The sequence below is a fragment of the Podarcis raffonei genome, chromosome 14 (assembly GCF_027172205.1).
Source record: "Podarcis raffonei isolate rPodRaf1 chromosome 14, rPodRaf1.pri, whole genome shotgun sequence".
NCBI classification, from domain to species: domain Eukaryota; kingdom Metazoa; phylum Chordata; class Lepidosauria; order Squamata; family Lacertidae; genus Podarcis; species Podarcis raffonei.
This window is the reverse complement of record NC_070615.1, coordinates 17,000,008-17,026,608: the sequence shown is the minus strand read 5'-3', so window position 1 is coordinate 17,026,608 and position 26,601 is coordinate 17,000,008. Positions and strand designations below refer to the sequence as shown.

At 44.7% G+C, this 26,601-nt stretch overlaps 1 protein-coding gene across 7 annotated transcripts in view; it reads left to right on the top strand.

The window, feature by feature from the left end:
* Positions 1-26,601, top strand: part of ZFAND6 (zinc finger AN1-type containing 6) — a 78,462-nt gene that overhangs the window by 9,493 nt on the left and 42,368 nt on the right. The window contains exon 1 of one of the 7 annotated variants that reach the window (XM_053365481.1): positions 3,922-4,051. The exons of 1 other annotated variant lie outside the window; for it this stretch is intronic. The gene's annotated coding sequence lies outside the window, so the exon portion shown is untranslated. Of the gene's footprint in view, positions 1-3,921; positions 4,052-4,588; positions 5,504-7,107; positions 7,301-18,040; positions 18,142-26,601 lie in introns of those variants that run through there. 5 more of the 7 variants (XM_053365476.1, XM_053365482.1, XM_053365480.1 and 2 more) reach the window with 5 other exon arrangements.

The window sequence follows — 26,601 nt, the reverse complement described above, 5'->3', positions numbered from 1 at the left end:
AGCTTAAGTACTTAATTCGTTCCAGAGGTCCATTCTTAACCTGAAACTGTTCTTAACCTGAAGCACCAGTTTAGCTAATGGGGCCTCCTGCTGCTGGCACGCCGCCGGAGCACAATTTCTGTTCTCATCCTGAAGCAAAGTTCTTAACCTGAAGCACTATTTCTGGGTTAGCAGAGTATGTAACCTGAAGCGTATGTAACCTGAAGTGTATATAACCCGAGGTACCACTGTAATTAATCTGGGGATCCAAAATGTTCCTTGTAAAAATGCAAGCTGATTAATATGAGACAGACTGCTGTACTGTTTTTGACACCTCCAAACCCATTTTATTTATTATGTTCAGTGAAACACTATTGCATTCAAATAATTCCACAGTTACCTGTCAAATACTGATTATTAACTCGACAAGCCTTTCCGTTTTTCCCTCAGAAGCATGAAAGACAATAGCAAGTTGTAAAAATTAATACTATTGCAATAATAAAATATATGTATATATTTGAAACATACTGATATCTTACCACAGTTGGTTTTGACATACAAAAAGGGGGGGGGGGAGAGAAAGAAAACAAATATAAGTAATCTCTAGCAGAAGTAAGAGTTTATTAAGTTGAAACATTTCAAAACCATACTGAGAAAAATTCATTTGACAATAAAAGGGGACTAAATTTCTCTAAACACTCTTTGGCCATATCCTTTTTGTTTACTTGTTTGGGGCAGGCATACCCAGATGCTCTGCCACTATGGCCCTATCCCATAATAAGCAGCAGGTCCCAGGAGTTTGGAGGCCAAGGGTTGAAGGGCTATTGGGCAATAAATAGGAAAGGGAAATATAGGTAAACATATCTTCTTGATTGGGTGATTGCATTTATATCCCACCAATTTTTCTCCAAGGAGAACAAGCTGGTTCTCCCCCTCCTCATTTAATCATCACAACCCTGAGAAGTTCCAGGTTTGATCCCCAGAAAAAGACTCTTGCTTGAAACCCTGAAAAGCAGCTGCTGGCCAGTGTAGACAATATTGAACCTGATGGGCCAGTGGGCTGATTCAGTATATGGTGGCTTCCTAAATGAAGCAGAGAGGCCCAAGGACACCCATTGAGCTTCACGGCTGAGTGGGGAATCGAACCCTGTTCTCCCAGTTCCTAGTCTGACACTCTAACCACTACACCACACTGGCTCTTCTATGCTATATGGGGTTGTTGTTAGGCTGTGGATTAGCTCCTCTCTAATAGCTACGGCTCTAATGAACAATGAGGTCAGCTAGGTAGTCATTCGGCTGGACAGGGGTGTGTGCCTGTGTCACTAGGTAGGTCAATGAAATGTCTCCTATTAGGACAGCAACGTAAAATGGAAGAAGTGCTACTGAACAACACAGGACTTGACTTCTATTTGCAGTAGATTGTATTGGATTGCAGTGTTAAGCAATGAAGGAAGCCCAGTGATGTGCAATGGGGTGTACTCCCAAGTAAATGGATCTAGGATTGCAGCCTTTTTGACTCATAAAAAGTGACCCAGTTAAGCGGGTAGCAGTTAATTTTAAAACTTGAACTATAACTTCAATACAATTGCACTTGGGATGGCAGATGCCTTTGTTGGAGTCTGACACACAAGAGAGAATTTCTCTTGCAATTTTTTGTTTTGTTTTGGTATTATATTTGGATCCCCATTTTCCTCCAAGGAGCTCAGTGTGCCTCTTCTTCCCTCGTAATTTCATCCTGTGTGACACTGGGTGTGACTCACCCAATGAACCTCATAGCCTAGTGGGGAACTGAACCTAGGTCTTAGCCCAACACTGTAACCACTATGCCACACAGCCTCTGATGATTAATTTGCACGTGTCATCTTATGTTTCCCCACTTCAGAATGATTGTTTTTATTCCTTTGTGAAGGCTTGCCGTTTAAACCAATTAATTCATCGATGAATCAATTAAAAATCATCTGATGAATGACTAATGTTTCTTTCGTCATGCGGCAGCCTTATTTTCTCATGCTTGGTGTCTAAAAAAAACCCCCCACTGAATCTTGTGGCACCGGAAAAATGAATGGCATGAGCTTTTCTTAAGTATGCTACCATCTTGTCCTGCTCTGAAATCTGTGTGAATATAGATTTGAGTTAGAAGAGCAACACACCCACCCACCCTTTAAAAGCTCCATACAATACAATGTATTTAAAGTACATTTATACTGGGAACTGTAGTTTACCACTCACAATCCTCCTGAGCACCCTTAAACGACATTTCATTTCATGTGCTTTAAAGCTGTATGCTTTTGAATGTGGACGTGATGGGTTAGAGCGGTTCTCAACCTGTGGGTCCCCAGATGTTGTTGGACTACAACTCCCATCATCCCTGAGCTCTGGCCTTGCTAGCTAGGGGTGATGGGAGTTGTAGTTCAACAACATCTGGGGACCCACAGGTTGAGAAAGGCTGGAGTGGGAGACTCCAATTTCCCTTATAGAGCTTGCTTTGTTTATTGAATATATTTCTTCCCCAAGTTTGGATTCAGACTTCTCTATGAAGAATTGGTTGTTAAACCACTCTGAGAATTGTAGCTCTGTGTGGGGAATAGTGGGTCTTTTAACAACTATCAATGCCCTTAACAAACTACAGTTCCCAGGCTTTTTTGGTGGGGAAGAGGGAGCCATGACTGTTAAAGTGGTATAAATGTGCTGTAAACGTATGAATTGTAGAGTTGGATGGGACCATTAGGGTCATCTAGTCCAACCTCCCGCAGTGCAAGAAGCTTTTGCCCAAGAGGTGTCAATGAGACCTCACCCTTCTCCAGAATGGAGATTAAATGGCAGGAAAAACCCCACCTATTAAATAGCTGCCAGACTAACACACAGGTGATAAATACACAGGAAAGCAATGCAGGCACAGAGGAAGACTATTGGCACTTCTAGTAAAGGTAGGCTGTAGCGTCTCAAGGGGGTGGGGATGGGGAAAAATATATTTTGCACATACTCAGAGATAAGAAATAATTCCCTTATTATTTTGCATAGTCAGCCAGGATCAGTATTTGGTATAAAAAACGATCTCAGGCAAAGCACAAAAGTAACCTCCACACCATACATCAAAGCATTTTGATAACACATCAACGATCATGTCGGGGGCCCCCCCAAAGCCTGGGAACTGTAGTTTGTCTCGGAACTACAATTCCCAGCACCCTCCACCAAACTACAGTTCCCCAGGATTATTGGCAGGAAGCCGTGACTTTTAGCTTCGGTTCCAGGCAAGAGTGCAGCCCCAGCTTAACCGGGAGATGTCGGCATTTGAATCGGGGACCTTCTCGAGAAGCCCTGCCTCTGAGTGACAGCCGTTCCCTTATCTGTCCAGAGCATAGCTGTCAACTTTTCCCTTTTCTTGCGAGGAATCCTATTCGGAATAAGGGAATTTCCCTTTAAAAAAAGGGAAACGTTGACAGCTATGGTCCAGAGCCTAGTTGCTTGCAGCTCGCTTGTTTTCAAGAAACATTCAAGTCCCTTAAAAATAAACAAAGATCCCAGAAAACGCTGCTTCAATCAAGCGTTGGACTCCAAGTCCCATCAGCCTCCCGCCAGCGCGGCCGCTACTCAGGGCTGATGGGAGTTGTAGTCCAACGAGCATCTGGAGGGCATTAAAGCTGGCTTTTAAGCCCTCCCTTTTTCCCATTCCGCCCGCCCCACTCGCTCTTATTAGTTTGGTTCGCGTCGCGCGCCGTCCCCGGCATTCGCTGCAAGTCACTAGGAAGGGAAGAGGAGGCGGAGGCGGCAGCAGCGGTGTCAGAAAGCAGCGACAGCGCCGCTTTCCCCCCCCTCCTTCTCGGGTTTTCTTTACCCCGTCCCCGCCCCCTCCTTTTCCTTTCCGCCCGCCCGCCCGGCTTCCGCCAATCAGCGCCCGCCCGCGTCGGTTTCTGTCGGACAGGGCGGGGCCGGGGAGGAGAGGAAGGGAAAGGAGGAAAAGGGGGAGAGAGGAAAAAAAAAAGTTTATTGAAGACTCGGAGGAGCCAAGCGGCGGCTGGAACTCTGCGGCGCGAGGACCCTCGCGAGCCCCCCTCCCCTCCCGCGGAGTCAGGTGAGAGAGCGAGAGCGCGTGCGCGGGCCCGTGGGCTAGGGGCCGTCTTTTCTCCTCACTCCCCCCTCCGTGTGGGGGGGGGGTTGGGGGAAAGAGTGGGTCCCCCCCTTTTTCTCTCTCTCCTCCCTACCCCACATACATGGGGTGGGGCTCTTCTCTCTGCCCCCCCATCCTCTCCCCAAATTACCCCCCATATATTTACTTAAGCTGCCCCACTTTCCCTGGGGGAGAATTCAGTGGGGCTTACTCCCGAGGAGGCTTGGTTAGGGTCGTGTAGGACAGGGAGGGGGGTCTCTTCACATTATTCTTCTCACTGCCTCTCCCCCCACACCCCGTCCCCCACTTACATAACCTTGGAGAGGGGCGAGGAAAAGGGGGAGAAATGATATGGGAGACCACCCCCCTCTTTTTGCCAACAGCCCCACCTTAGGAAAGAGTTGGGGCGAGCTCTCCCCCCACAAAGAAAAAGGTTCTTCGGGCCCAACTTGAAGGAAGGAAAGGGGAATTCTATGGGGATGTAACAGGCTCTAGGGTGGGGTGCATGTGTTCCTGCCCCCCACCAGGGGACCTTACTTTTTTGGTGTGGGGGGGATAGGGGGCTTAGGCAGCCCCTCTTCCCTTTACTTCCCCCAGAAGGAGGGTTAGAGGAATATGTGGGGAAGGTGAAATGTTGGGGGGGGGTATAATCCCCTTCAGAGGACTTTGACCTATGGAGGGCACAGGGCTCTAAAATTGCTTGTTTATTTGTCCCCTTCACACACAGGAAAGGAGGGTGAAAGAATGACAAGGGAAGCTTTTGCTTAAATACTATTAGTTCCCTTCAGAGCACTTTACACTGGAGGAGGAGGGGGGTTGGGGAATGCTTCCTCTTCTTACGCCCCCCCCCCCCAGGGTAAAGTTTTATGCTCCAAGTGGTAGACTTCAGGGAAGATAAGAAGGAAAGGGGTATTAGGAGAGGGGAAAGATCTTAGGGATGCCTTCCTTTTCTTCTTTGACACCCCCTCCCCAAAGCTGAAGGAAGGCTTAGGGGTTATATGGACAGCTGCCACTTAAAGACTGAAGGGTTTTTGGCTGGGTAAGAGGAAAAAGGAAGACCAAAAACCACCCCTCTCTCTCAAATAGGGACTGACCCCAGTTCACACACTCATGGGGTAATTGAGAGGCAGGGGGTTCACTGGGAAACCTCCGCTTAAAGGCAAGGGTGGGTATCAGAAAGACCACAGGGCAATTTCTGGTGGGCCCCTTATTTGTTATTTTAACTTGCCTGCTAGTTGCTGCAGTTCCTTACTAAAGAGTCCAGGCTAGATGGGCCTTGATATCATCTGGCAAAACTCTTTCTAGCCTCTTAAAATGGAGAGTGCAGACTTGGGACACCTGGTTAGTTGTACCTTAACCCTTTGGAGATCCTGAAAGTGCACTCCTATTCTTCAGCTTAGAACACATCATGGAAAGGTAGGGTTTCTAGTTAAAAAAAAAGTATGCTATGAAAGGCTAAAGTCAACTTAACCTATATGTAGGGGAATGTTTACCCCTTCCTCATTTGCAGAAGATTGTACCCCTGTGATAGATTAAGAGAAACTGCAGCAGGGGCATGAAGAGACATCTTCCTTTGCCTTCTAGGTAATATTAAATATCTTGTAAGGAAGAAAATGGAATCCTCGTTGTATCAGGGAGGGTAATTCCCTGTTTATTATTTGTGCCTGTGTTCAGAGATCTCAGCTGGTGGAGTCTTTTACAAAAAACAAAAGCTTCACAGCAGCCCTATGAGGGCATTTAGGCTGCCAGAGAGAATGACTGCTTCAGCGTCTGTCAGTGAGCTTCAAGTGCGGGAATTAGATTCCGAGTTCAGTCCTTATGCAAACTTTAGGAAATAGAACGAGGTTCTTCTATAGCAGGCTTCCTCAACCTCGGCCCTTCAGATGTTTTTGGCCTACAACTTCCATGATCCCTAGCCAGCAGGACCAGTGGTCAGGGATGCTGGGAATTGTAGTCTGAAAACATCTGGGGGGCCGAGGTTGAGGAAGCCTGTTATATAGCCTGTGGTCTTCCTTATGCTGTTGAACTACAACTCCCATCAGCCCCAGCCAGCATGATCAATGACCAGGGCTAATGGGAATTGTGCAGCAACAATCTCAAGAACCACAGGTTCCCCATCCATGTACTATATAGGATACATTCACTCCTTGAAGTTCTCTGACACGTGTTCCATCATGGGGCCTTCAGTCATCCTAAAACCGCTATGGGGAACCTTTGGCATTTTGGCTGGCCCTCCATATGTTGCTGAACTACAGTTCCCATCAGTTTCTGCTAGCAAGACCAATGGTCAGGGATGATGGGAATTGTAGTTAAGCAGCATCTGGAGGGTGGAAGGTTCGCCATGCCTGTCCCAAGGAACTGAGGAAGAAGACATTAGGATGGGGAATGAAATGTGAAGTGATGTTACATCCATCAGTAGCTTCTGAGCAGGCAGAGAGCTCTGCTCAACATTTGGGACAGGCAGAAACAAACAAAAACTGTCAGAAGGGAAAGGTGATTGGTATCTTCTTGGAAATGGGTTGGGGACAAATTGTCCTTTCTTAGGCCTGCCTACTGGATGTATAGAGGAATCTTACAAAACGGGTGGACTAGATTCATGGGAGGACAAGTATTTGTGTGAGTGTGTGTGTGTTGAGACCGGGGAGGCAGTGGTAGTTATCAGCACACCAAGGGACCTATTAGAGCCCTGGAAGGAAGTAGCAAAGGAATACAGAGACCTTATCATGGGATGTGGGAGGCTTGCTAGAGTTTTAGGAGAAACAGGAAATAGCAGCTCCTGCCTCCAGCAGGTTCTGGAAGGCAGGGGCATTCCCCAATGGGGAAGAGTTGGTATGTGATTTGGGAAGAGGGGAGGTGATGTGCAGCCTCACTGCCCCCAACATGTAAACATGCTGAGGGATGTGAGTTTAACCTCAAGCAGCTGTTGTTTTTGTCCCCAGCTGCCTTGCCCTGTGGAGTATGAGTCAATCAGGTGACGGGATATCCAGGAAATAAATAGACCAGTTAGAAGTGCCTGTGGTTTGGGGTGCTTTGGTTAGAGCTGTGGGGCTCTGAGCTGGCCTGGGGGGCCCACAGACATTTGTCAAAGAGACCACCTGTAGGGTTTGTTTGCGGTCACTCTTCATTGTATTTACTTCTGGGCTGATTTTTCTTCTGTTGACCTGCACCCTGGTTCTAAACTTTTCATTTGATCTCAAGAGAATTAGATTCTAGGTAAGTCTGCTTTGGATTGTATAGCCTTCCTTAATGCCTTTCATGAGGTGTATCATGTTCTGCATTATATGTTTAATCTTGTCAGAACTGGGAGCTTTGTCTTTGGCTACAAATTCCCTTTTTTGTCCAGGTGGTTATTTAACTCATGGCAACGCTAGACAATGTGATTTAATTTTATTAATGTTTAGCCTATTACAGGAAAGATCAGAATACAAGCTCATGGGCAGAAGAAGGTCAGAAGTGATTTAACTTGCCTGGAGCTGTCGACTGGGACATTTTTTTAAAGTGAATTTCTACAGGTTACTGTTCCCTGTTGTCTTAGACCTAAATATGGCAATGAATTGACCCCCCCCCCCGCAAAGTCTATCCAATGAGAACACATTTGTGTCTACTTTTCCAGACAGCTGCAGTTTATTTCAAGCAGTAAAGTTCTTCATTTTTGCCATTTTTGCACTGTTAGCACTGCCACTTTTGTTGTGGGATGTATGCTTATCCTGTTCCTCCTTCTTTGCCTTCAGGCTGAGAGGAAAAATAGTGACTTGTATAGTATTAGTCTTTTGTATTGCATTGGGGTTAGAGTGGATGGAGAATTGTGCCTCCAGCCAGCTGTTTCTTCCCCGGAGGGCGGAAGAGTACACTACTCCTCACTTTTTTCACATTGGTTTGGTGTGCACATTGCACTAAGCTACCCTATGGCTTAGCATGAGTGTGCGAGCTCCCAAAGATGATAATATATCTGCTTAGCTGGATCTCTTTTGGTTCTGCTGATGCTGTACTGCTGGGAGCTAAGCCATGGTTTAGCATAGTACCTCCGAAACCGTGATTTCCCTCTTCCAGAGTTCATGGTTAGGGTTCATGGTTTGCCTGGGAGACTAGGAGTGGGCCCCCTGCAGGGTTGTGGGAGCTTACAATTGCAAGCCTGATGTTGACCTCGTTTCCACCTTCACAAGAACTCAGTCATAATTGGGTTTGTGTGTTTTTTCACTCTTGTTTTGAGTGCTGTTTGTGAATGTGTGCCATAGATTTGTGCCTTGAATTTGGACCTGGAGAACCTTTTAGCTGTTCTTAATCTTCTGACACGTGCGTACGGTGTGCTGTTTATTGTTTCGTTGAGAAAAGAACGGGTGGCTGGCAACCGTATCCAAAGTTTACAAGTGTGCCATGCACAGCTTTTTTTAAAAAAATAAATAAATCTGTGCCTGGACTTGTTTCTGTCTGCAACCTTGCCCACAAGGTATGAGAGCAGAGAAGACACCCAGAGCCGAGGGTGATTTGCTTCCTGTAAAGAATCATTGTGGTACTGTGCCATTGCTGACTCCCATTTAATGTTAGTAGGTGACTCCTGTGGTTTAAGGCTGGTACATAATCAGACTTCGTAACTTTTGCTCGGAAGCCTTAAGCAGAACAGTAAAACTCCTTGTGTAATCCCTATAAGAAACTGCATTTAAATAACTTAGTTCCTTTCTTGAATTGTAGATGCTTATTGAACCTTGGGTACTTTTAAAAAATGTGCTTTATTTTTAGGCCTTATAATTTATTCCTCACTGTCTTTTGGCTTTCAACTCATTGATGGCTTTTATTGCCGCTCTTTGAATTTTCTCTCGTTTGACAATGTTTTTCGGTTGTGGAGACACCCAGAAATGTAAAAATGCTTCTAGGATACAAAATATCAGCCATAAAGGTGGGGGAATATCTTTCTGCCTCATAGTGACTGTTAAGAATGCTTTGTTTGTACATATCTCATGTAATGTTCATCCCTCACTTGCAAGGAATTGATCATTCATTATGGCAGCACCTGGAACTCCCTACCTTATTGATATCAGGCAGGCAATTTTGCTGTATTGTGTTTGGCACCTGCTAAACGACTAAACAACAACAACAACAAAAAGATATGTTTCAACAAGCCTGCACTGGCATGTATTCCCGACCCCCTTACAATAGTTTGTAAATTGCTGGTTTTGTTTAGTTTTTGATACAATTTCATGTCAATTTGTTTTTTATGTTTGCTTTCATTGGTGTTTTAAGGAATAGTTTAGATTGCCCTTTGTAAACCATTTAGAGACTTTCTGAGTAAATGTATAAATTTTGTTAAATACAGTGGTACCTCGCAAGACGAATGCCTCGCAAGACGGAAAACCAGCAAGACGGAAGGGTTTTTTGTTTTTTGAGCTGCTTCGCAAGACAATTTTCCCTATGGGCTTGCTTCGCAAGACGGAAACGTCTTGCAAGTTTGTTTCCTTTTTCTTAACACCGTTAATACAGTTGCGACTTGACTTCAAGGAGCAACTCATAGCACGCGGTGTGGTAGCCTTTTTTGAGGTTTTTGAAGACTTTGGTGATTTTTGAAGCTTTTCCAAAACTTTCCCGACACCGTGCTTCGCAAGACGAAAAAAATCGCAAGACGACAAAACTCGCGGAACGAATTAATTTCGTCTTGCGAGGCACCACTGTAATGCAAAAGTTCTAAGTTTAGAGAGCTTGGTGCTTATCCCCTTGAAAGTTTTGCAGCCTTGAAACAAAATGGAGAATTTTGACACTTTACAAAATACCTGGTTTATTTATAGCTTTACTTTATTTCTGATAAATATTTTGATATGTCGTTCAGCCATGCTCCCGAGACTGTAGTGTCAGAAGTTTTTCTAGAATAAGTGATTTGGGTTTCTTGCTGCCTCAACTCAGTGGCTTATCTCTGTCCAAAAGATGTTTTCTCTGGCCTCTGTTGCTACTCCCTCCTTTCCTTCCAAAGAACTATTATTTCTCAACTGTTTGCTTCACCATTTGATTGCAGTAGAAACAAATCTTTCACAGATCCCACAGACATGAATTTCAACCTTAACATCTTCAGTAATTCCTTTCATTACGTCTTCCTAAAATTTTTAGTATGCAAGTTGCCACAAAACTTCTGGTAATAAGCCAAGTGCTATGTCTTTGAAAATAGACAACACTTCGTATTAAGGCTACTTGCTGTACAGTATAGCTTTTGGGTCTCTCCCTCCCCTTTAAAGTGAGTGACTTCTTGTATGAAAAGGGGCCAAGGTGGTGGTGAAAGCATGTTGTTAGAAGCCGTTTTTACTTGGATGGTGCCTTGACCTGGATGGTGTTATTAGATCAGGGGTGGGGAATGTTTTTCAGCCTGAGGGTGGCATTCCCTCATGATCAACATTCTGGGAGCTGCATACCGAATGCTGAGCAGGTCAGGGACAAAAGTGGTTGGAGCAATGAATTGTTATTATTTTATTACATTTACACCCCACTTTGCCTCCTCCAAGGAGCTCAAGGTGGTGCCTACCATTCCTCCCTTTCCCATGTTTTCCTCACAACAACCCTGTGAGGTAGGTTAGGCTGAGAGATGGTGACTAGCACAAGGTTACCCTGCGAGGTTTGTGGCTGAATGGGGATTTGAACCCTGGTCTCCCAGTTCATAGTCCAACGCTCTGACCATTACTCCACAATGGCAGTGACTGCTACCCTTGTGCAGTAGGCTATATTCCATCTGCGCAGAAGTCAGAGGTTTATGCATGTACTCACTTATCTTCACAGCCCATCCAAACAAGAAAGGTCAATTATCACAGTCCGAGGACACAGCCCACCAGACAAAAGCAGCTGAGCAGATCCGGTCCATTGGGGCATGGCCCAAAGAGTGTCCTGGGGGCTAGATTGAGAGGCTGGAATCTGAGGTCCCTCAGCCCTGTATTAGCTCTTGCTCACAGAAATTGTCCACGGACAAGGTGGATTATATGTTGCATCATATCCATTCATACTGATAACTGAAAAAGTCATCCTGTTTGAAATGTACCTTAAACGAAATCTTGGGCCCCATTTGCACTATACATAGAAAGCTGTATCATAGTGCTTTAAATGACCACGACTTCCCCTAAAGAATCCTGGGAACTGTAGCTCATTATGTGTGCTGAAAGTTGTTAGGAGGGCCCTATTTCCCTTACAGAGCTACAGTTCCCTGATTAGTTTAGCATTCATTCCATCTTCACAGGGAATTTTGGGCAGTGTTACTTTAAAGGAATAGTGGAGGAGGGGTCTCCTAACAACTCTCAGCGCCCTTAAACTAGGTTTCTGTGGAAGAAACCATGACTGTTTAAAGTGATATGATACTGCTTTGAAATTATAGTGCAGGTGGGGCTTAGCTGTTTTTAAAACACGTTATTGCACTTAAAGAGATTCGAAAGAGGGCATGGCTAGTTATCAGCAGGACAGTAGTATTATGGATTGAAACCAAAGAACTGAAGAATTCTTAATTTCTCTGGCTGTTAAAGCAATTGCCCAGTTGATCAGGCAACAGTTAAAATTGTTGGAGGCAAAGTATTTTTTATCAAGAAAAAGCTTAATTACAGGGCAGTGTTTAATAATAATAATAATAATAATAATAATAATAATAATAATAATAATAATAATAATAAATTTATTGTTTATACCCCATCCATCTGACTGGGTTTTCCCAGTGTGGAATGAAACTCCTAAGTTATCTGATAATGATAGGTATGAATACCATTTTTTATTCTTTCTGTTCCATTGAATTTAGGTCAGAGAATGAAGCATCTAAGATTTTTTGCTTTTTATTTTTTATTAATGTATAAATTGCTTTTTACATTTGTATTTAATAAATACAGGGGTTTTTATCCAGTTACCAACAAAACCCCAACTAAATGCAAGTTTAAGAAGCCCAAAGTGAAGATCTTTCACACACCCACCCAGCTTGTTGAAACAAAAATGCCTTGCATTTGTTTCTGTAAAGTACAGCTAGTGGGCACTTGTCTTATCTCATTCTGGATGTTATTCCACAAAACAGGAGCAGCCACACTGAAAACCCTGCTCTGAATTACAGTGGTGGAGCAGACTTCTGATATTTGAGGGACTTTAAGAAGAAATACTCTTGCAGAGCACAGTGACCTGCTGGAAAAGGGCAGTCTCTTAAGCTGCAGGCCTCCTTGACTCAAGCTATCAAACCTAGACCCCAGGTAGCCAACACAAGAGATTTGTGATTGTATTCATGCCTCTTAAAAATAGTAGCTATAGGGCACTTGGTGCAAAGACATAGTAGCTTTTTTTTGTTGAGGGTGGGGGGATATTTATCAGGAAAGTGGCAGGAAGGGAAGCTTAAACCCCTCCCTCCACACTGTGGTACAAAAAATCCAGACAAAGTGCAGTCATGCATTTTCTTGTCACTTCTAGTGTTGTTACGTGCCCCATATACCCTCCAGTTTGTTTCTTAAAGTCTTTTCCTAATGGTATTTTCAAAAAACTTAAATGCATTGCTTTTGAATCCCTTGGCAGGTGTCTAGCTCTAGACATCTAGAAAATGCTGTTTAAAAATTGGATGCTATATTCCATGCCAAAGTGGAGACATAGATCTCCAAAACTTCTCTTTTCCTTGTAGTGGTGAGAGACCTGCACCTCTCCTTGAACCTTGAACACTGATTTATATGTCTGGTGTACAACAGGGTATATTATGTCACCTGTCAAAGATCACAAGGGTCAAGGGGTGCTCCAAAATGTTTTGAATTCTTCAAATATTGCATGTGAAAGGTACTGATGAACAGCCCCTTTTGTAACTTCCTGGTTCAGGGAAACTCTTAATGCATAAGGAAATGTTGGTTAAAGATGTAATGGAAGGCACCTTAAGAGATGGAAATGTGGAGGTAATATTTAGATCTGCCGTTGTTGTATTTGGCTTGTGAGCCTCAGGAAAAGTTCTTGGCATCCTTATGTTTCAAGAGACAATGTTGTGTGTGTGTGAAGCAAAGCCAAGCCAAGCCAAGCCGCTGTTTTAGCAGCATGGAAGTGACCTCCCTGGCAGTGTGGGCATCATATATGGAGGTCCTGGGCTGCCCAGACAACAAGACCTCTCTCTCAGCCTCGCTGACGTGGTCCAAAGGAAAGCAGAGCAATTTGTTTGGAACCAGCTTGGCTGGAAAAGTAGCGATCCAAATTCTTCAGAGTTGTGACTTCTAATAGTGGTAAACAAATGCCATCTCACCTGATACTTCATTTGCTGGGTCTTTGACCTGTTGGAACAATTCAGTCCCTATTCTGAAGAATGGGTAGGACCTGGGCTATCTGAAAGAGTGTCTTAACCTCGGGGAATGCGAAACCTTAATCCTATTAAGGTATAAACATCATCAGCACAGAAGATGAAGATGAGGATCAAGTTTGAACGTACCTGTAGAAATTCAGCTCAGCCAACAGGACAGTGCAATTCTGTGGGTCAGAATAAGATCTGAACTGCAGCTGGATTTTTCTGCATCCCGTATAGCCAGTCCTAGCCCTATATGCAGCTGTTAAGGTGTGGGTATGGGATGTGACATTTTTGTTCTTCCCACCATCTCTACCCATTGGCCATGCCTGCTAAGGTTGATGGGAGTGGGAGTCCCAACAATAGCTGAGAGTTGCAGGTCTCCCCTCACTTAAGGCTACAGATTGATAATGTCATTTATCTGAGCTTGGTTATAAATAATGTGTCCTCCTGGCTTATGCATATAAATATTTTTATCCTGCTCTTGTTATCATTAATTCCTAGGGTGGCAAAAACTGTGTAAAGCCGCCTTCATGGATATGTCATTTCTGGTTATTCTGATGCAGGTTCCCTGTGCATGTGGGATTCTGAAATATGAAGCAAAACTTGCTAGGTAGGGCACCTGGGGTTGCCAAGGGAGAGGCCAACCATTCTCTGCCATCACCCTCAAGCCCAGTTTCTGTTTTGGCTTGGCTGGGCCACAGTGCAGTGTGCCAAGAAACTTTGTGCCTGTTGGGTTAAGTTCAGAGCTCAGAAGTAATGGAGCAGCTTGCTGGGATTCCTACCCCCCCCCCGGCCACTATTGTTCTTGTTTGTGTGAGGATCTGCTGCCTAGTCTGAAGCTTGTCTTGTTGTGCACTTGGGCTGTTGATTACTTAAAATAGGAGGGACCTACATCCGAAGACTCAGTCTGGCACCCTGCACAGCTCATGATTCTCCCTGCTCCCCACCTCGCCACACACAGCTGCTTTCCTTCCATGTCCAAGGCATCTGTGGACCTTGCCACAGGACCCTGTGGTCAGGCGCTCTCCCTCTGCTGCTAAATTACGGGCTGAAGATGAGAGCATGCGCTGCCAACTTTGTTCAGCCTTGCCTTAGGTGCCCCCAGAAAGGCATATTTGTTCCTGCTTCGGGAAAGTTTTGGCTTCCACACAGTTGTCAAATGAGAGAGCAGAGCTACGCTTCCCCCCTCTTCTTTGACTGGCAATGTCAACAGCAGTAGCAGAGAATAGATTTATTTTTCTCTTTTGGCTTTCCCAAAGCACTTTCCACAGATCATGGGGTTGCAGGCTCACCGCTCACTTCATTTCGTTTGTGCATTTTAGTTTCACTTAGTGGTTGTATAAGAATTCCTGAAAGCTTTTGAGAGGCTATGAGCTTAACGCCACACAAAGTTTGCCTAAAATCCTAAGAAGTTGAGGAAGCTGCTCTATGCTGGATCAGATGGTTGGTCGTTCTGTTTCAGCATTGTCTACATTCGCAGTTCCCAAACCACATTTTCCCATGGACCACTTGAAAATTGCAGAGGGTCTTGGCAGACCACATAATGATTTTTCTGCTCGTTGTAGCAATAGTAATGCAGTACACTCTGCTAGGTGCTGTATGCTTTTTAATTGCAGCTTTTATTTCTTATACACTGCATTGTGTTCAAATGGTGATACCACGAAATAACGTTTACAAAATAAAAGAAGCAACAGAACGCAATTAAAAATAAATATGATTATTTAATGGGATGGAGGTGCTTCCTCTCATCTTCAGCCACAGAAATGCCACAGACCACCTGAGTAAACTTCATGGGCCACTGGTGGAGCACAGTTGGGAACCCCAGATCTACATGGTCTGGCAATGGCTCTCCAGGATTTCAGACAGGGGTGTTCCCATCCTTACCTGAAGATTGAATTTGGGACCCTCTTTTAATATGTAAAACATGTGCTATAGGGCCTCATTGAGCTATGGGCCCCACAAGGGTAATTCAGGGCTGAAGCGTGTGTGTTTTTTTGCTTTGTGAGTTGAGATAAAATGACTTTTATGTTCTTGCTGGTCTCTGAGACTGGGCAGAAGACCAGATAGCCAATAAAAAATAGAAATCCAGCCTGTGCATTGTGTGGTCCTCGTGTGTATACTTCATCTGATCATTATAACGATAGGGAGCAGCTGTAAACTGGCTTGGAATCTAATTCCCACCTCCCTAATTCAGGGCCCTCTCTATCTTCAGATTGCACCACAAGACCAGTTAATCTTTGCAATAGCCTAAAATTACAGCGTGATTGGATAGCTTCCTCTCCCCCCCCCCCCACAATCCTCTTGACCCTGTGCTTTATGCCAGTTGTGCGTCCATATGTTGCAGTTCGTTTGTAGGGATGAGGCAGCTACATTTCTAGTGCCATGTCTTCGGGAAAGGACTTCACGGAGCCAATCTCATTTTGGAGTATGATTCTTTGAAAAACTAATTTATTTAAATGTATATCCTGCCCTTCCTTCCAAAGGAGCCCACTTTGCATTTTATTATATTGATTTATTTGAAGCATTTCTATACTTCCCATCAAGTCACCCAGACGACGGAGCAGTCACTTCGAAATAAACAAGCAGCAGCTTTAAATTGGCAGTGTATAAAATCCAGCATGCCTTTCTGCACTTCTTTTTATACAGAGCACCAGTTTAAGGTGCTTATAAGTCAAAGTTAGCCCTGTGCTATGCCCAGGTTATCATTTACTTAATTTGGGTTGGGAGAGGCCACTGGGCTTTCAAAGAGGACAGAGAGGTATTTTGATGGCATCCATCTGTCTGTCTCGAGAGACAATGGAGTACATCTCCAGGGGTGAAGTGTTAACAGTACCAAAGCGACCTCCCCAGGGCGTAAGCCTGGGTAGTGTGTTCGGAGGTCCTGGGCTGCCCAGACGACAAGACCCCCCTCTTGGCCTCGCTGATGTGGTCCAAAGGAAAGCATTACAAGACACTTAGCACCAGCTTGGCTGCAGGAGTTGCACAGAAGGAGGCGTTCAAGGCACCCTCCAACTGTCTTAGGGGCTCCACTCCAGATTTGTGTAAGGTTTACTCCTTAGCCTTTTCTTCTCCTGAAAACATCCCACCATATACCAGAGGTTTAGGGTCAGAGTTTTCCTTGTCCTTCCTTCCCAGGTCAACGAGCTCCATTTGCCCCTGCACAGAGAGGTATATGCGTGCAGAAACTAGCCTACTGTACAAAGGTAAAGGTTACATCCATTGCTGTTCTTCCTTTTACCCCTGGCATACCCAGCACGGGCATGTGGTCCCTGAGAGCACCCTGAGAGGGGAGGCATCCCTAGGACTGAAAAAGGCCCCCCTCCCCTACTGTGTACAGCTGTAAAAACTACGCAGGGGGGTTCCTTGTAATGTACCTCAGCTGCCTCATCTCATCCATGAGCCAAGGCAAATGGAATTGAGCAGCTGCAGTTAATAAGGGGAGGATTCTGAAGAGCAGCAGAGGCCCTAGCACATTGGAGAAAGGAGGAATAAAGAGTCTTATGTCACTCACTGCTATGAATCAAGACAGCTGAAGTGCACCATGGGGGGCTACTGCTGCTTTTTCTTTATTTATATTCCACCTTTCCTCAAGGTGCCTTGCATAGTTCACCCAGTGTGATCCTCTCAACAGCTCTATAAGGTAGGCTAGGCTGAGAGAGAGACTGCTCGAAGGTCGCGCAGTGAGTTTTTTATGGCTAGGATTTTAACGGGGGTCTCCCCAGCCCTGAGACAAAACACTCTAACCACTGTACCATACTGCCTGTCAATCAGGATTTGCACTCTGGACTGCATTGAGTTGGGACAAGCAACTGTGGGTATCTGACTCTGATACGTACGACTTGGCAGGCCAGCCAATGTGATGCCCTCCAGATGTTCAGGGCTCCAACTCTCATCTGCCACAGCCAGCATGGTGAAAGGGTTTGTTGTCACTTCAGCCTCTGGAAGTCACAAAGGCCACAGTGTCTCTCTCGCTCCCTCCCTCACCTCCACATCTAGCTGAACATGGCATACCAACCGCTGAAGACAGCTTAGAGGAAGTCCAATGATATCACAACTGGTGCTTGAGCTTGCTTGTTTTCCTCTTTCCTCCCCACCCCATTTTTCCTTTTGTGACATGTCTTTTTCCCCTTTTAGATTTGGCACAGGGAATGTCCTGTCTTTTATTGATCTTTTCTGCTGAAGAGCTGGGTAAAAATGCTTTAAGCGAATAAAACAAAATTGACCCTGTAACTTAAAATAAGCAGGAACAGATGCACTTACAGTGCTTTTTCACTTGGCAAAGTTTCACATAACCTCTCTCTCTTTCTCTAATAATAGACTGACCTCATTTTTCACACCACTGTTTTGTAAGGCTTCTTCACGTTCCTTGCTTAAGTGTTGTGCTTCTTGAGTAAGTGTGTAATTACTACGTTCAGGTTCCCCAGTGATGATCGCGGTTTCATTTGCGTAGTTTTCCTGCAAAGGCTGCCTGATCTGTGTGTCTGTGCTGTTTTGGCACCCAGTTTCATTGAAAGCTGCCCTTTGCCTCTCTACGAAATCTGCGCATTGTTCCTTTAAGAAACCAGCTTGCTCAGGGTGTCCTAACCTGCTTAACCTACCCTGCTAGCAAGGAAAAAGTTCTTTAAATAATGGATATTAGCTTTTACCAATTAGGATTATAAGCTTCACAAACAGGGTGGAGTTTCCCCAGTTCAGCCAGTCACATTTGAAGAAGGTGGGGCGTAATGTTCAGGGTAGGTTGCACGGGAGCACAGCTTCAAGTGAAGTTAATCTGGGGTGAAGCAAACAGAAAATTGTGCAGATCTTGTTGGTAGGTCTTCTTTTGTTGCTCTGAGAGTGTCTGTGTTTTTTCCACTTTGACTCTGAGACTGTTTGGTCAGCGTGCTTTCGGCTGATTTTGCCATTGTTCGTTTTGTGGTGCTGGCAGGATATTAAAATTTATGCAGGGAAGCAGAACAAAAGGGGTCTTTGGACAGGAAATCAGGTGTCGAGACACAAACTTGACTTGAGTTTATTTTTTCACCAATCTCCAATTTAAACCACCTCCTTTATACAGAAAAGTGATTTTTCTCTGTATGTGGCTAATTCTACAGTGTTGTGGGCTGTTGGATCTGTGTTTTAATTTTTATGTGGCACTGCAGCTCTTAAATCTCCTTGGTCTGTGTTTAACCTCTTAATTTCTTTTGAACTGATGATTATTGTTATTTCTCAGTTGGGGGGGGAGAGAATGACATTTTTTCCTTATAAAATCTGCTTTTAAACGCTTTCCCCTTTTCACCTGCATCTTCAAGATCATATTTATACAGATAAATATATTATTTTGGTGTGTTTATTTACAAGAGGATGGAGGAGAAATTTGTGAAAATATGTAGGTCCTCGTGTATTTTGGGGGGGTTCGGGACGGGTGTGTGTTCAAAGTTGACATTCCTGAGTGTGTGCCTCTTTTTAATGCTGATTTCCCAGAATGAGGCTTACCCAAGCTATCATCCTACCTTTTCAGTGTAAGAATAGAATTTCTCACAAGCATTGGTCAATATCAGCTGCACATGAACCTCAGAAACACTGTTGTTCTACATATTCAGGTTCTCTCTGTGTGTGCTGTATAATGTGTGCCTGTGTTTTGTTTTCGTTTTTTCACCAGTTGGTTTTGACTTGAAGAGTGGGTGTTAAATGTCTCTTCCTTGGCCTGACTGGATGATTAGTGCCCCAAAGACAACAGGATATTTGTGCTTCTGTAGTGTGACCAGGACAGATTAGGCAAATATCAGACCTTTTGCCTGCCCTAAGCAGCATAAAACTTTTTAAAAATTATTTTAACCCGAGGTACCACTGTATGAAGGGACGCGGGTGGCGCTGTGGGTAAAACCTCAGTGCCTAGGACTTGCTGATCGTATGGTCGGCAGTTCGAATCCCCACGGCGGGGTGAGCTCCTGTCGTTCGATCCCAGCTCCTGCCCACCTAGCAGTTCGAAAGCACTCTTAAGTGCAAGTAGATAAATAGGGACCGCTTTATAGCGGGAAGGTAAACGGCGTTTCCGTGTACTGCGCTGGTGCTGGTTCGCCAGCTGCAGCTTCGTCACGCTGGCCACGTGACCCGGAAGTGTCTTCGGACGGCTCCGGCTCACGGCCTCTAGAGCGAGATGAGCACGCAACCCCAGAGTTGGACATGACTGGCCCGTACGGGCAGGGGTACCTTTACCTTTACCACTGTATGACTTAAAACTGAAGGGAAAGCTGAAATGGGCCATTCTCACCTACTTGGAGCAGACATTTCTGTATTTAGGATTAGTGTTTGGATGTTCCTTGGAAGTGCCTTGGAAGCTCCAGAGTTTTGGAAGGGGCTTGTTGTTATTGTAGCAAAGGGTCTTTTTGGCAGTCCGTTTGAGTCAAGTAGAGAGGGCTTTGGCATGCTACACTCTACCCCTCCTCAAAAAGGCATTCCCATAAAGTTAGTGGCTGTCACCATAATCTTAGGGGCATTCACAGGTGTGCACAATAGTTAAACTGTGCAAATCAACAAGTGTGTGCATTCTCACACCAACACTTGTTTTCTGAAGTCTCTCGGCCTCACTCACCTCACAGAGTGTTTGTTGTGGGGGAGGAAGGGAAGGAGAATGTTAGCTGCTTTGAGACTCCTTAGGATAGTGATAAAGCTGGATATCAAATCCAAACTCCTCCTCCTCCTCCTCCTCCTCCTCCTCCTCCTCCTCCTCCTCCTCTACATGCATAGAACCAACTTGTACCTGTGTTCATTGTAAGCTGTGAATGAGCAGATTGAGTTAGACTAAACATGCAACTGTTAGCCTTGAAACTCAGACTTTCCCCCTCTATTCACTTGGTGCTGCTGGAATCTTCCTATGCATGGGTAGAGTTCAAGCTCAAACTACTTGTGGAAGCAAAATATGCCCTGAAAAATAAACATATTAGTCTGCTGGCATGGTTGGAGAGCATCTCTCTGAGATAGGGCCAGCCTTCCTGCCCCTCTTCACACAGAGCTGGTATTACTCCACCATGCCAATATACCAGTAGTCCCAGAGGGATGCGCTACAACACTGTTTGCCAACCTGGTGCCCCCCAGATACTTTGGACAGCAACATTCGTCCCTTACATTTTCAGTGCATTGGGGAAATTTTGAGAAGCAATCTCCATATACAGTATGTTGTTTTCAGAAATCATGCTTCCGTGGGGCAGGCGGGCTTTGAAATGAATGGAATCTTGAACCTTTTTTTTTAAATGCAAGTCCACATTGGTGAACACAGGGCTATTTTAATCTGTTTCCTAACCATTAGTGGAGAATGCAAGTAGTGGAAGAAATTGCCCCCAAGGGACATGCAGTTTGGGTTTGCCTCTGCAAGGGGTCTCCGAGGTGGAGGTGTTCTGTGGTGGGATCCACACAATTAAGGCCCTCTTGTTAGAAACAGAAAATGAGATGGTAAGCCTAGGTCTGGGCCATACAAGAACATAAGAAAATCCTGGTTGGCTTAGGCAAAAGATTTTGTGGTTGGGGGAGGCTTGCATGACTGAATGTTCATCCCTCCAAAACTCCAGGTTCTTCCAAGGAGACCCAAAACAACTTTGTCCAGGAGAAGGATTTGCTGATTTTCTGTGTGCAGAGAATTGTGTGCTGTCAAATTTTCTTAAATGGAGGAACATTCAGTCATAGGAGTCCCCACCCTGCGTCCCGTGCAGTCTGATACGGTGCAGCTCAGACCAACTCATCTGCTTTCTTGGGAGAACTAGCTCTGGTTTTGTGTAGATGTGGTATGTAGTGTCAGAACTGGACTTGGCAGATCCGGGTTTGGATTGCCACTAAAGATGTATGATTTCTGGAAATTGTGAAGCAGCGGAAAAACAACTACTACTTTTTTTTCTAAGGGAGATGAACATTTTGTGGAAAATTGTTGCTTCCCTATCTAACCTAAACCCTACTTAACCACTTTAACAGCGCATATATAATTTAGTTGGTATATAAAATTGTATTATTTGGCAGTCATGAAAACAGAGCAGACCTACTTTGACTTGGAAATAATATCCATTCAGTTTGTTGGTGCTTACCTCCCAGGTTTGAACACATAGGATTACTGCCCATGAAGTGTAACAGCAGCGCCTTCTGTTTCAACTTTCAAAAGCTGCTGAAAACTTTTCATTCCTTCAGGCTTGTGCAAGCAATGAAGAACACATCCATCCATAACAGTTAGCTGATTAAAAAAAAATTTAAAAAATTTATTGTATGGTTGTACAATTGTACAATGGTTGTAAACCACTCTGGGGTTTGTTTTTTTAATAACTAGCTGTGCAGGCATTCCTGTCCCCCCTTACATGCATTTTACTAATGCGTGACTGTGAGGGTGGAGGAAGTCCCAAAGAGACCATAGGAGTAGCAGGGCTTAGTTTAGGCTGCTCAGCTTCCTCGCCTAGCAGCTGATGCATGCAGTAGCGCAGCAGAAGCCACTGTCCTGTGCACCCTCCAGCCAGCCCCAGAACTTTGACTCTAGTTGAAGAGAGAGCTGGAGCGCAGGAAAAAAGGAGCGTTTGGAGACTCTTTAGGGAGTGCTTCCCAATTTACGCACTTGTGTGCTTGAGGGCCCGTAATGTAAACCCCAGGTAAAGGGTGTGTGTGTGCTGTATATAGATAACTTTAATAAATACAGTAACACTCCATTAGGCTGCAATCTCACACTACAACCCTGCAAAGATGAGAGGGTTAGAACTGTGTATGCATGCTTTCCCTGCAGGAAAGGCAGGATATAAATGTAGTTTTAAAACTGTCACATGGGAAATCACTTACCAAACAAACAGAGCTTTTCAAAAACAGTTTGTGAGATGCCATGCATGAGGGGCTGCCGTTTAAAGGTGGAGGAAGAACAATAGCTTGGGCATATCTTGAAATTTATCTTAGGCACATATATAATATACGTGTGGGTACTCTCTTAGAACGGTTTGTTGAAGAGGGTGACATCCAGAGCTGGAAAAACTGCAAGCAGCAAGTTGCTTAGGAGTTTGAAATTTGTCTGGCAACTGTTTCTAGATCTACTTATTCACTATGCACCTGGCTTCCTTGTCCTGAATTTGTACGTAATTGTGAGACTGTTGTCCATAGGACTTTAGATGGTTGATATTGGGGAAAGGCGCTCTTTTAGATACCTGAGTCCCAAGTCATTTAGGATTTTGTATTTGTAATGTGTTCTTTTCATTGCAAGCAAATAAATATTTTGGTGATTATTACAAGTAAAGACATAACAGTCATTATGGAAACAAAAGTAACACTCCAGGTCTCTAGCTGCCCACAACACACTGAAATCAAAACTGCAAGAGTTAACTAAGAACATTTTGCCAAAGGTTATCTTGCCTTTCCAGCAGTTGTATATCTGCTTATTATTTTTCACTGTGAGCAATAAATATGCACCAAATCTTAATGAAATCATTATCTGTTTGCAGCAAGTCTCTGTTCTCCCTATCAAAAATCATTAACAGAGCTAATTGTGGGGTACAAAGAATGGACTATTCAGTAATGAAAGATTGTCTTCCAGAAAACGGTTGCAGAGTCACATAACCACCACATGTGGTAGAAAGTTCCAAGATGGCCGCATTTTTAACATTGAAGGAGTGCTTGGATGTGTTCCAGTGCACATGAATCTGGGGATTAGACCCTGAGGCAACCGAGGCCTTAGATTTCTGATGGGCTTTTCTCACGCCTAATCTGTGTTTGAGTTTGTTCTAAATAAGAATCATCAGCCTTCACGTACAGAGCACATCTTAGATGACTAACACATTGAATTGGGCCCAGTAGCTCACTGGTGTCTAGTACAGCACTTTCAAGACAGGAGGCACATGATTCCATTAGGCCAGTGTTTCTCAAATTTGGGTCTCCAGGTTGTTGGGACTCCAACTCCCACCATTCCTGACCACTGGTCCTACTAGCTAGGGATGATGGGAGTTGTAGTCCAACAACAGCTGGAGACCCAAGTTTGAGAAACACTGCATTAGGCTGTCGCACTCCTAGCCACAGGAGCTGTTTCAGACTCCAGTGCCAGACGGGAATCTAGGAATACTCCCAGACAACTGCAGAGTCAGCTGGGTTGGGTGAGGAGCAAAGTTCGGTTCCAAATGTGGTAGTGAAGTTTTTTCCTCAGGTACATATTGTCAGAAGTTCGTCCTACTCTCGAGTAGGACCCTGGCAGAGACACATGCCTGACTGGCACGTTCCCTCCCTCCTGGTCGATCGTTTGGGAGCTTCAAAAGCTTTCTTCTGCCTGAACATCACAGTGACCGATGCCAACAGACATCGGCACACTTAGGGATCCCCAGAGTCTTCGCAGCTTGCGTTACAGACCTCAGCAACTCAGCATTTTGGCTAATCTACTTTATTTACATATAAACACACACGGAGCACTGCAACATGGCTCCCTCTCTCTCTAGCATCAGACAGCAAAGAGAAAAAACAATAGTCCCAGTTCACAGAACACAGTAACACAAACATCCTGTCTCCGTCACTTCCCACTTTGTGGAGTCAAAACATACACCGTCATGTGAAAGACAACAATCCCATGACTGCAATCATGGAGCAGGAATTCTAACACATGCACAAACCCTTCATGCACAAACCCTGAAATGCCCTTGCCCCTCCAGCATCAGCTGTCACTGATGACCACTAAAAAAAGTCCTGTTTGCGGGGAGCCAAATTTAACTCCCAATTGCCCTGTGAACTTTCTAGGATCCTATGCACATCCCTTTTTCATGTTTCAGTTCCTATCTGTGAAATGGGAATAATCATTGTCGGCACCAGAGGATGACAGAACAAGTGAAAGGACTGTGAAACACTACACTTGTTAAAACTAACTGAGTGATATAGTTTAAGAGCTGTGGATAAGCAAGAGCTAAATTGTGGACCTGTAGATGCTGTTGGAGAAGGGACGCGGGTGGCGCTGTGGGTAAAAGCCTCAGCGCCTAGGGCTTGCCGATCGAAAGATCGGCGGTTCAAATCCCCGCAGCGGGGTGCGCTTCCATTGTTCGGTCCCAGCGCCTGCCAACCTAGCAGTTTGAAAGCACTCCCGGGTGCAAGTAGATAAATAGGGAACGCTTACTAGCGGGAAGGTAAACGGCGTTTCCGTGTGCGGCTCTGGCTTGCCAGAGCAGCGATGTCATGCTGGCCACGTGACCCGGAAGTGTCTCCGGACAGCGCTGGCCCCCGGCCTCTTGAGTGAGATGGGCGCACAACCCTAGAGTCTGTCAAGACTGGCCCGTACGGGCAGGGGTACCTTTACCTTTAGATGCTTTTGGAATGTAACTCCCATCATCTCCAACCCAGCATAGCCCATAGTAATGGACAAAGGGAGTTCAGCAGCAACTGGAGGACTGGAGGTTAACCACTCCTGCTAGAAAACAAAATTTTCAGTATGGGCACCATATTATTTTAAAAGTCTCTTAGATGATGGTGGTGTTTGTTCCTTGCGTTGCCATCACCTATCTGAATGAACGCTCTAAAAGCATGGCTTGAATTCTGAAAGTTGCAAAACTGCATTTCTTTATGGACTTCAAAAGTACCAGTGAAACAAAAAACAGTCACCTTCCTTGTAACTTTAAAAACACCTTAAAGTAGGGGTAGGCCAACAGGGTTCCCATCAGATGCTGTCGGAATCCAACTTGCCTCAGCCAGCCTGGGCAATGGTAGAGGATGATGGGATTTGTAGTCCTACAGCATCTGGAGGTCATCTTAAACACCAACAAATTTATTGCGACAAATTATAAACAAATTTTATTTTTTAAAAGCTCAACAACTTTGGGGGTTTTGTAAAGGAAGCTCAGCAATTTGGGGGGTTTCCTTAAAAAAGACAGTTTTGGGCTCTTCCTGAAAAAAAGCTGAACAACTTTTGTCGTGTCCTGATTTTTACTTTTGGAAATATGGCAACCCTATCTAATACTTCACCCTGTAGAATTCTATCCATGGTATTTTAGCTGCACTATCGGAATGAATTTCAGGAACCAAAATCCTTTTTCTGTGCGGCTTGAGCAGGAGCCATAATTATAGTTAATTGTTGTCACTTGCCTTCACTTACCCAACCCCACTGCCCTGCTCACAATTGTGAAGAATATTCTTAGTTTATGAATGGTCTGTGTCACCGTTATGAAAAAGAGGTCGGAATAGGCCAATATATATGTGGGCTGTCCCTGGATCAAGTGACTTTTCTTCAAGTTCTCAAAGCTCTTAACCTAGATCAAGGTTGTCATCTGAACTAGCCAGATGTTTAACAGATAATCAATCATAGACAGTCCATAAGACTCTAGACATTCTGTTTTGGTGACTGTAACCTTGGTTAAAGAAGCCATTTGGTGCCTAGTTTATATATCTGAGTTTCTAACACTGCACAGGACACTTAGTCTGTTGCAACAAAACCAGGAAACTCAACTACCCCTCTGGAAGTTCTTTAAATGAGTAGACGGAGGAGAGTAGGAATCAGGTTTTCCTTGCTGCTTGTATCTGCTGACCTTGCTTGCCTTGTTTTTCCTGAATTTCGATTGTTTAGAAATGGAGAAGCAAAGGTCTATTAGTCGGTTATTGCAGAGAAGTGAAAAACCTCCTCCTTCCTCCACTCCCTTTAGCTCTCCTCCAAAGCTGCTTTGTGAGTCTGTTCTCTTGTGTCCACAAACAATTGAAATCTTGAACTTTGTGTTCGGATCAAAGTGTAGGGACTGGAATACTCTGTGTTGCTAGGAGAGGGGTGGGGGGGCGGCCAAGCCCTTTGGAGTGTGTTCTGCTTTGCCAAAACAAACACCTAGAACAAAAGGAGTTCCTTTGCTAGCACAAAGCCATGTCTGAATGGCTTAAAACAGCTATCCTCAAACTATGGCCACACTGACATTATACATTGAAAGCAGTATAATGCCCCTTCAAAGTCACCTTTTCCTCCAAAGCATTCTGGGAAGTGTGATTTGTTAAGGGTGCTGAGAGTGGTTAGGAAACCCCAGTACTCTCACAGAGCTACAGTTCCCAGGGAAGAGGGAGGTTCGTCTGGCGCCTTCATTATATGCGGGTGGCGCTGTGGTTTAAACCACCGAGCCTCTTGGGCTTGCCGATCGGAAGGTCGGCAGTTCAAATCTGCGACAGAGTGAGCTCCCGTTGCTCTGTCCCAGCTCCTGCCAACCTAGCAGTTCAAAAGCAGCACAGTACAAGTAGATAAATAGGTACCACTGCAGTGGGAAGATAAACGGTGTTTCCGTGCACTCTGGCTTCTGTCATGGTGTTCCGTTGCATCAGAAGCAGTTTAGTCATG